This window comes from Oculina patagonica, chromosome 4, assembly GCF_052425735.1.
Source record: "Oculina patagonica isolate OP01 chromosome 4, crgOcupat, whole genome shotgun sequence".
In the NCBI taxonomy this organism is placed as follows: domain Eukaryota; kingdom Metazoa; phylum Cnidaria; class Anthozoa; order Scleractinia; family Oculinidae; genus Oculina; species Oculina patagonica.
In genome coordinates, this window is record NC_135761.1 from 12,509,452 (window position 1) to 12,517,291 (window position 7,840).

Consider the following 7,840-nt stretch of genomic DNA (forward strand, 5'->3'; position numbering starts at 1 on the left):
TGTCGCCATTTTGATTTCGTAAATGCAAACGAAAACATTGGAAAAAAAAAAAAAAAAAAAAAAACAGTTTGGATGCAGGGGACCACGCAACGAAGAAAAAACTGCTTGGCTTCTCTGCTGCCGGATCTCTTGTTCAAGAAATGCTCGTACCAGACGTCACTCTAAGTGCTTATAAAACCAAATTGATTGCAAGGCTGGTACAACGGCAGGAGGGCAAGATTTATTGGCCAATATTTCAACTAGCAGAGCTAGTCTTCTTCAGGGCCAGAACTATAATCTAAGGAAAATAACGGCTCTAAAATTTGAATTTGGATAATACAGTGTGGGTTAATAACTCAAGAAGTTATCTCTAGTTGTAAATAAATTTTGAAAGATATATGAAGAAAACTTGCTAGCTAAACATTTGTTTCACCCGAGGGATGTCCTGAAAGCTCTCCACTTACTAGACGTAACGGCAAAACCAAACGCCTACAACTCTGCCGCGGAGATAATCACTCATAATTATGTGTAGGTTGAGTGTAACGAACGAGAAATCGGCAAACATGACAGGTCATCTTAACTTAAAAGTTAATGACGGGATTAGGTGGGGAACGAATTAAAATTCTATACACATCCTTTCCTAGAAAAACATAACATGGGCTGGTTCGAGCTGATATGCAGAGGATATACGTAAAACTAGATTTAAATCGTGACAAGTATCGAATAAGCTTTTCATGAAAAGTGTCTCACTCTTGCGTTTTGGTTCGCGTTTCATAATTTGCTTACTGAAATTAACTATGTTTACGGATAAGTTTCAAGCTCAGAGAACAAATTTTCTTCTTAACGTAGGTTAAATGTGGCACGTGTAACTTGGAGATACGCCTACAGAATTCAATATAATATAATACAAATAATGAAATAATGTTTATCAACATTTTATATTAAAATGCATCAGAAACGTGATTAGAAAACGATTATATTTAAGAATACACCCTGGCATTTCTTGCGATACTCCGTGTTTTTGTTCGAGTAAATAGATTTATTTTTAGCAAAAAGGAAGCAAAATCGGAAATTTTTAAGTGATGGAAAACTCCTGAACATGAAAACTATTTGTTTCAGGTAAAAAGTATGCTTAAAGTCGTTTCCTGAACATGGCGACGCGTGCGAAAACGGAAACCAACACATGCTACGCAAAAGTTGCGTAGAAATTGCTTTTTCTTTCACGTCAAACAGACCACAAAAATTCCCAATCTTCACTTAATCATTTTCCTTCTAAATCTTCTTCTGGAAAACATATTTTTGATATTAGATAATGAACAAAATGGGAACTAAAACACCTTTGTGAATTGAATTTGCCTGGATATGTTTTTAAGCAAGTCTTGATTTCGAAATTCAGTGATAAATATACCCCAAACACAGCCAGTCAGTGATAAGAAAGGATAAGTTTACCAGCCAATTTTACAAGCTGTGTAACGGTTTTAATGTCAAGGTCATCCACTCGCTAAATTATGCCTTTTGACGCATAAAAACCCTCGACAAAAATGACGAATAAATAAAAGACTTCTCGAGTAGAACGTTAAGGCCAATATTCAGGACAAATTATCAATATCTGTTGAACTGTTTTCGTGATACTAGTCGAAGAAAATAGCGATATTTGTTTGTCGACTCTTCTTGGCTCGTATTGTCAGTTCATTTTGAGTTTGCACTTTAAAAACGTAAGAATCATACTAACGAAAAAGAAAAATCAGCTTCTTTTTTCGAGCTCATGTCTTGCGTCAGAACTTTTAAAAGGCTCACTGCGCAAGCGAGCTATGTGCGTCAATAATTACTGAGTAATGGTCAATGATGACAAACCAAGTTAAAAATAATTCTTCACAAAAAATAATGATGCAAGGAGAAAAATGGGTTGCACGCTATAGTCAAAGCTGTCAACAACATTTTACAGCTTAATGTGTGGCATATGTAAGTTGCTAACTTTTTGTTTTTCTTGTCTTCTCAGCGGCAGACTAAATAGTCAGATCCTGCCAACACGGAGTCTAAATAATACGCAAACCAAACTGATTTGATTCTGTTTTGTTTTTATTAAAAGGATATGTTATACTTATGTCGAATACCGTAAAAGCTCTTTTAAGCCCCCCCCCCTCTCTAAGCCCTCCGTCTGAAAGTTTCGTTTTTTAATAAAGCCCCCTCTCTATTAATAAGCCCCCATTCCTCCTTTGATCATAAATCATGACAAGGAAAGAAGGCAACTGTACGCTTTAAAGGGTCTTCTTCCACCGCATTTACTTTTCCTTGTGGCTTTTTTGTGAAATAGTGGTATTAAACGCACTAAAACATTAAAAAGGTCACTTTATTTCTTTTATTCGTACCCTAACTAATATAAGATTTGAAAGTAAGCCCCCGTCTCTAATAAGGCCTCCCCCCCCTCAAAAGCTCCTAAAAGAAATGAACCCCCGCGGATAATTTCCATTTATTTTTATTTATTATTATTATTATTATTATTATTATTATTATTATTATTATTATTATTATTATTATTATTATTAACTACAGTCCTATAATAAGTTTCTTGGACTTAAGGTCGCGGAGGATACCTACGCATGAATAAATCCATGAAGCGAAATTTTGCTTGACTTGCATCTTTTAAAACGCTTATTTCTTGGCTGTTATGGGTGCGATTTAGCTCAAATTTTACAGAGACATAAAGAAATGATGAACGATTATGAATGTAATCTTTTATTTGGCAGATTGCACTAACAGCGATGTTATAGCCACGTTACTGCCAAATTGGGAAGAACATGATTTTGTGGCAGAGTTTGCGGAACGAGTATGAGACAGCACACTGTGATCTTGTCAAAGACCAATCAGTCAATACCTCTAGTGTGTCATAACAGAAGCGGATTTTTTAATTTAAAGTTTGCCAGCAAGTTATGGAGGTTTAAATGAGCAAATTTGAATTTAATGCCTTCTACCTCTTACTAAAACCGCTCTTTTAAAATTCCGCTTCTGTTATGACACACTACAGAATTCATAGTTTACCTATCTGCAGTGACAAGTAATGAAGTTTTGTATCCAAAAAAAAGTCCAAACTTTGAAATTTCCGAAGGTGTCCCGACCAAAACGCGATCAGAGATGTAATTGTATGGTAATTATATTCACGCACGCTTTTATGGTGAGAACAATGCGTTTTTAGAAAGGACACGATTGTTTATGCCGAATATTATTGTGATTACTTTGAGTTGCAGAAATATTCAAATCTGAATGAAAACTAACTCATAGACCTCCTATTATACAACGTAAAATGCAACGCTTTAAATTGGTTAAAATATCAAAGAAACAGGGATATTTTTCAAATCACGCGCACGCGCCCATATTTTTATTCAGTCATAAATATCTCGTAAAGTTGTCGATATCAGTCGTTGTACGTCGTGCATACGCTTTTAATAAATACATAATGATGAACCTAAGGTGTCCCCCGCGACCTTAGAGCATGAGAGAAATGTTGATTCCTGATAACGTTCTGCGTGTAACGCTGATTTCACCGAATCTTGTTTTAAACAAGTAGTTTAAGTTCTAAAAAGCTCGCTTTTTGAGCTGTACCATTAAAACTCCGGCTAAACCGTCAGTCACAGGCTTACTAGTTTTTAATTTCTCCTAATTTCAGTGCATTTTAGCCGATTAGAAAGGTTGACTCCGTGTAATTCAAGGCCGAGTGATAACCAATTTGAAACTCGAGTTAGATATATGGACTTGACTTATAATTAGGCTTCAAGGGATGAAGACCGGACACGCCCAAGAGTAAAGGCGAGCCTTGGTACGGCAAAATTTTCCTTTACTTGAGTAGGATGACCTGACATGGACAGAAATACCCTAATTTTTAGTATGAGTAATCGAAAATCTCTCACCCTGAAAAGTCAGTCCGAATGAGCGATAGCGCGCAAGTTGCTGAGGCCGAGCGCGCGCGAGGAAATTAAACGGTCGGGAGAGGCAAAAAAGATTTATCCTTTCGCGTTCTTCCTCCCACTCGCTCACGCCCACAGATCTTCACTCTTGCTAATGACAGCGAATAAAGTCCACAATAAGGAACGGGACAGACGTGGGCAACTGGCACGTGCGCTATTAAAGTTGAACTCCGATCTTGAGGTTATTTTTTACACAAATTCTAAATGTCCGGTGAAATTTGAAACTTCGCCTACAGGCCTACACCGATCCTTCCTTTCGTCTGCGCAAATCATTTTGTTACGTACATATTGTGACCTTCCGACACTATTTTAGACATTATTTTCTATTTTTAAGCATCGTCGATCATGTTCGGGGGAGCGGGGATGGCGCAGTGGTGAGAGCACTCGCCTCCCACCAATGTGGCCCGGGTTCGATTCCCGGACCCGGCGTCATATGTGGGTTGAGTTTGTTGTTGGTTCTCGTCCTCGCTCCGAGGGTTTTTCTCCGGGTTCTCCGGTTTTCCTCCCTCCGCAAAAATCAACACTACTAAATTCCAATTCGATCTGTAACAGTCCTACGTCTTATACATGAGCCTCTGGCTCGGACACTGAGGGTAACCTCGTCCCGCGTATGGACTTTAAAATTGTATTTACATTTACATTTACATGTTCGCGCAAAAATCGACCACTTAAATTGATTTCTGTCGCCCGGTGAGAAATTTCAAACTAAAATTGTCGACATGCGAAAGAAACGTCTAAAAATAACCAACATGATAGGTCACTTCTAGTTGTCCTAGTTGTGAGCGTAAAATGTCTTGAATTTTCGCTATGGTTTCTCATCAGTATTCTTAGTTATGATTATTCTAAGGCATTCGATTTTAAAAAAAATTCCCCCTAGATAAAGAGCGTGTCTCGAGCAAAACATTGCATAACCAGCTTGTCTATGTTTAACTTGATCAGAAGCATTTCTCTGACCTTTTGATCTCGCACTCCACTAAATCGACTAAATTTAGGAACTGTTACGTTCACAGCACGCGTGGTATCAAAGTACAGGGAATGACGTCAATCGTAGGTTGCATTTCGCTATTTTTAAGACCTAAAACAATTAGCAAGGAATTTATAGATCGCCCAGCAGGTTAAGTTAGTGGAAATTGAAAATACTAAAATCAGGAGCCGTTGACTAAAAATAAAAAAAATAAATAATGAATCCTACAGTAATAGTAATAGTATATCTTTATTGCGCCTTACTCTCCAAAGGGAGGTATTGGTCTGTTTACAATAAAGGTTTTAACATTTACTAATACATTTAAGAAATAACAAAAATTTGATTCTTATACAATTCATAATGTCAATATATGTAAAAATTAAATAAATTATAATGTTCATTGTGCTTGTAAGTTAAGAAGCTCTTTCCTTTTTTGAAACATTGAATGTATATATTTACCTACTACTTTTGATGTATGTTCATTGTCAGCTCTAAGTAGGTACTTAATCCTCTCGTTCTCACTTAAATATATGTACCTTATATCAACCTTAGAAATGTGAGAACATAATTCATGTCTTATGGTTGTAAATCCCTGGCAACACATCAAAAATGCTTTTCGTCTTCTACGCAATTTTGTTTACATACCAAGCATGTTCTTTGCTCTACTGGGATTGATGCTCCTTTATTTTCATATTTTCCAGTCTGTATTCGTAATGTATGACATCCTAATCTAAGCTTTGTCAGGCTTATTCTGTGCCCTGGGTTTTTAACTGTTGTTGGTGCGTCAGACGTGTAAGATTGTAATACGCAGTTGCCACGGAAAAGACAATAGTCAGCTCTGATTTAAAGGAGCATCGTCATGATATTTTAAGTCATTTTTTTGATTACTTTGAAGTTAAAAAACCTCAAAATTATAGTTTTCTAACGTAGAAAAACAACAAAGGAGTAATAAAAAAGCAAAAATAAACAAGAATGGTTTTTACTGACGAAGACTGAAAGCGGATAGAGCGGTTTTCACTTGAGTGTCGAAAGTAATTTGGTTTTCTTTGGTTTTGCGTTCACTACGCTTAGTGATTGGTTTAAAAATTTCGCGCCACTTTCTCGGCCAATCAGGAGTAAAACCAAAACCAATAGTGACTCGCTCGCGCATGTTTCCCGCGCTTTGTGCCAACTACATGTAATTGCTTCTAGTTTTGATTGGTTCACTGGATTGTCTGTGTCCTTTGTGATTGGCCGGAGTCATTACTTTGGTTTTGGTTTTACGACACTCAATTGAAAACTGCTCTAACGACTTACAAACTTGATATTTCAAGATCCGTTGTCCGTGACGTAGCTTCTTTAAGATGTCTTTTAATTGATTTGAACTGTACATTGTTTCATAATGATGAAGAAGGTCACTATGAAATCGAAAAACAAATCTCCATAGCAGGGTCGTAACCAGGTATATGGGATCAGGGATCACAGCCTCGGGATCGGGATCATGGACCCGGGATCGGGATCATGGACCCGGGATCCCGGGTCACAAGTCATGGGATCCGGATCGGCCAATCAGTTGGGATCAGAATGGAATCAGGGATCAAATGTTGCCACATTTTGGGGATCAGGAATCAAAATTTAGAGCTAAAATTTGGGATCAGCGATGAAAAAATATACCTGGTTACGACCCTGCCATAGGGTACTGTAAATAGCATGAGTAAAAATAAATATCACTAAGCCGATTGTGCCGGGACCTGCGGCTTTTGAAATTGCTGAAATCCAAAAGCATGTTTCAGATCTTGACACTATTAAGGTATGCTATAAACAGTTGTCGGCTTTTTCGCGAATGCTTGTGAAACTTTGTTTTCATAGCATTTATAAATTGACGCCAGGTTTAAAATCACTTGGCCGTCAGTCAGTGTCGAGAAACAAAAATAAGTACTGAATAAATGCTGTTTTGAAATGAACATACCGTAAGGCCAAGTTTGAAATAATCGCCGGCGGCGTTTAATCGAGAAAATACTGCAACCAAACAACTGTACGTTTAAAATCTTATGACCATCTAGAAGCACATTAAATCCTTTACTGATGTTTGCAAAGTTGTTAAATAAATAAAGGCAATTACCCAGGGGTTTAAAATTATCTTGTATTTAATACATCAGCACGTTGGATAAACCTCTTAAATTGACAAAAATTGAAATTAAATGAAATAAAATAATATAGACTTCCAAACGAACTACCAAACTTCCTGACAGTTTCTGTATTCTTTTTCTTTAAGATGGAGAGTTCGGATCGCGACTACTGAAAGTGTTGTGCACATTGCGGTATTTTTTTTGGCCACTGTCGCCATTTTGATTTCGTAAATGCAAACGAAAACATTGAAAAAAAAAAAAAAAAAAAAAAAAAAACAGTTTGGATGCAGGGGACCACGCAACGAAGAAAAAACTGCTTGGCTTCTCTGCTGCCGGATCTCTTGTTCAAGAAATGCTCGTACCAGACGTCACTCTAAGTGCTTATAAAACCAAATTGATTGCAAGGCTGGTACAACGGCAGGAGGGCAAGATTTATTGGCCAATATTTCAACTAGCAGAGCTAGTCTTCTTCAGGGCCAGAACTATAATCTAAGGAAAATAACGGCTCTAAAATTTGAATTTGGATAATACAGTGTGGGTTAATGTTTAACTAATACAGGCTGTATAAAGATATACGGTGACAAGATATATAATAATAATAATAATAAAATTGAAAAAACCAAAAATAATGAAATTGTCAATGTTCATTTCTACGGTTAATACCATTAGGTGCAAGTGTTTGGCCTCTGTGTATCAGGTAGGCCTCTCTAGCCTTTCTGCGGGATGCATTATACCTACGCATTTTAATCTACCTGATCACTCTATCCAAGACATGACACTCATTCCTTTGGAACTCCAACCGACAAATAATGCATCCCGCAGAAAGG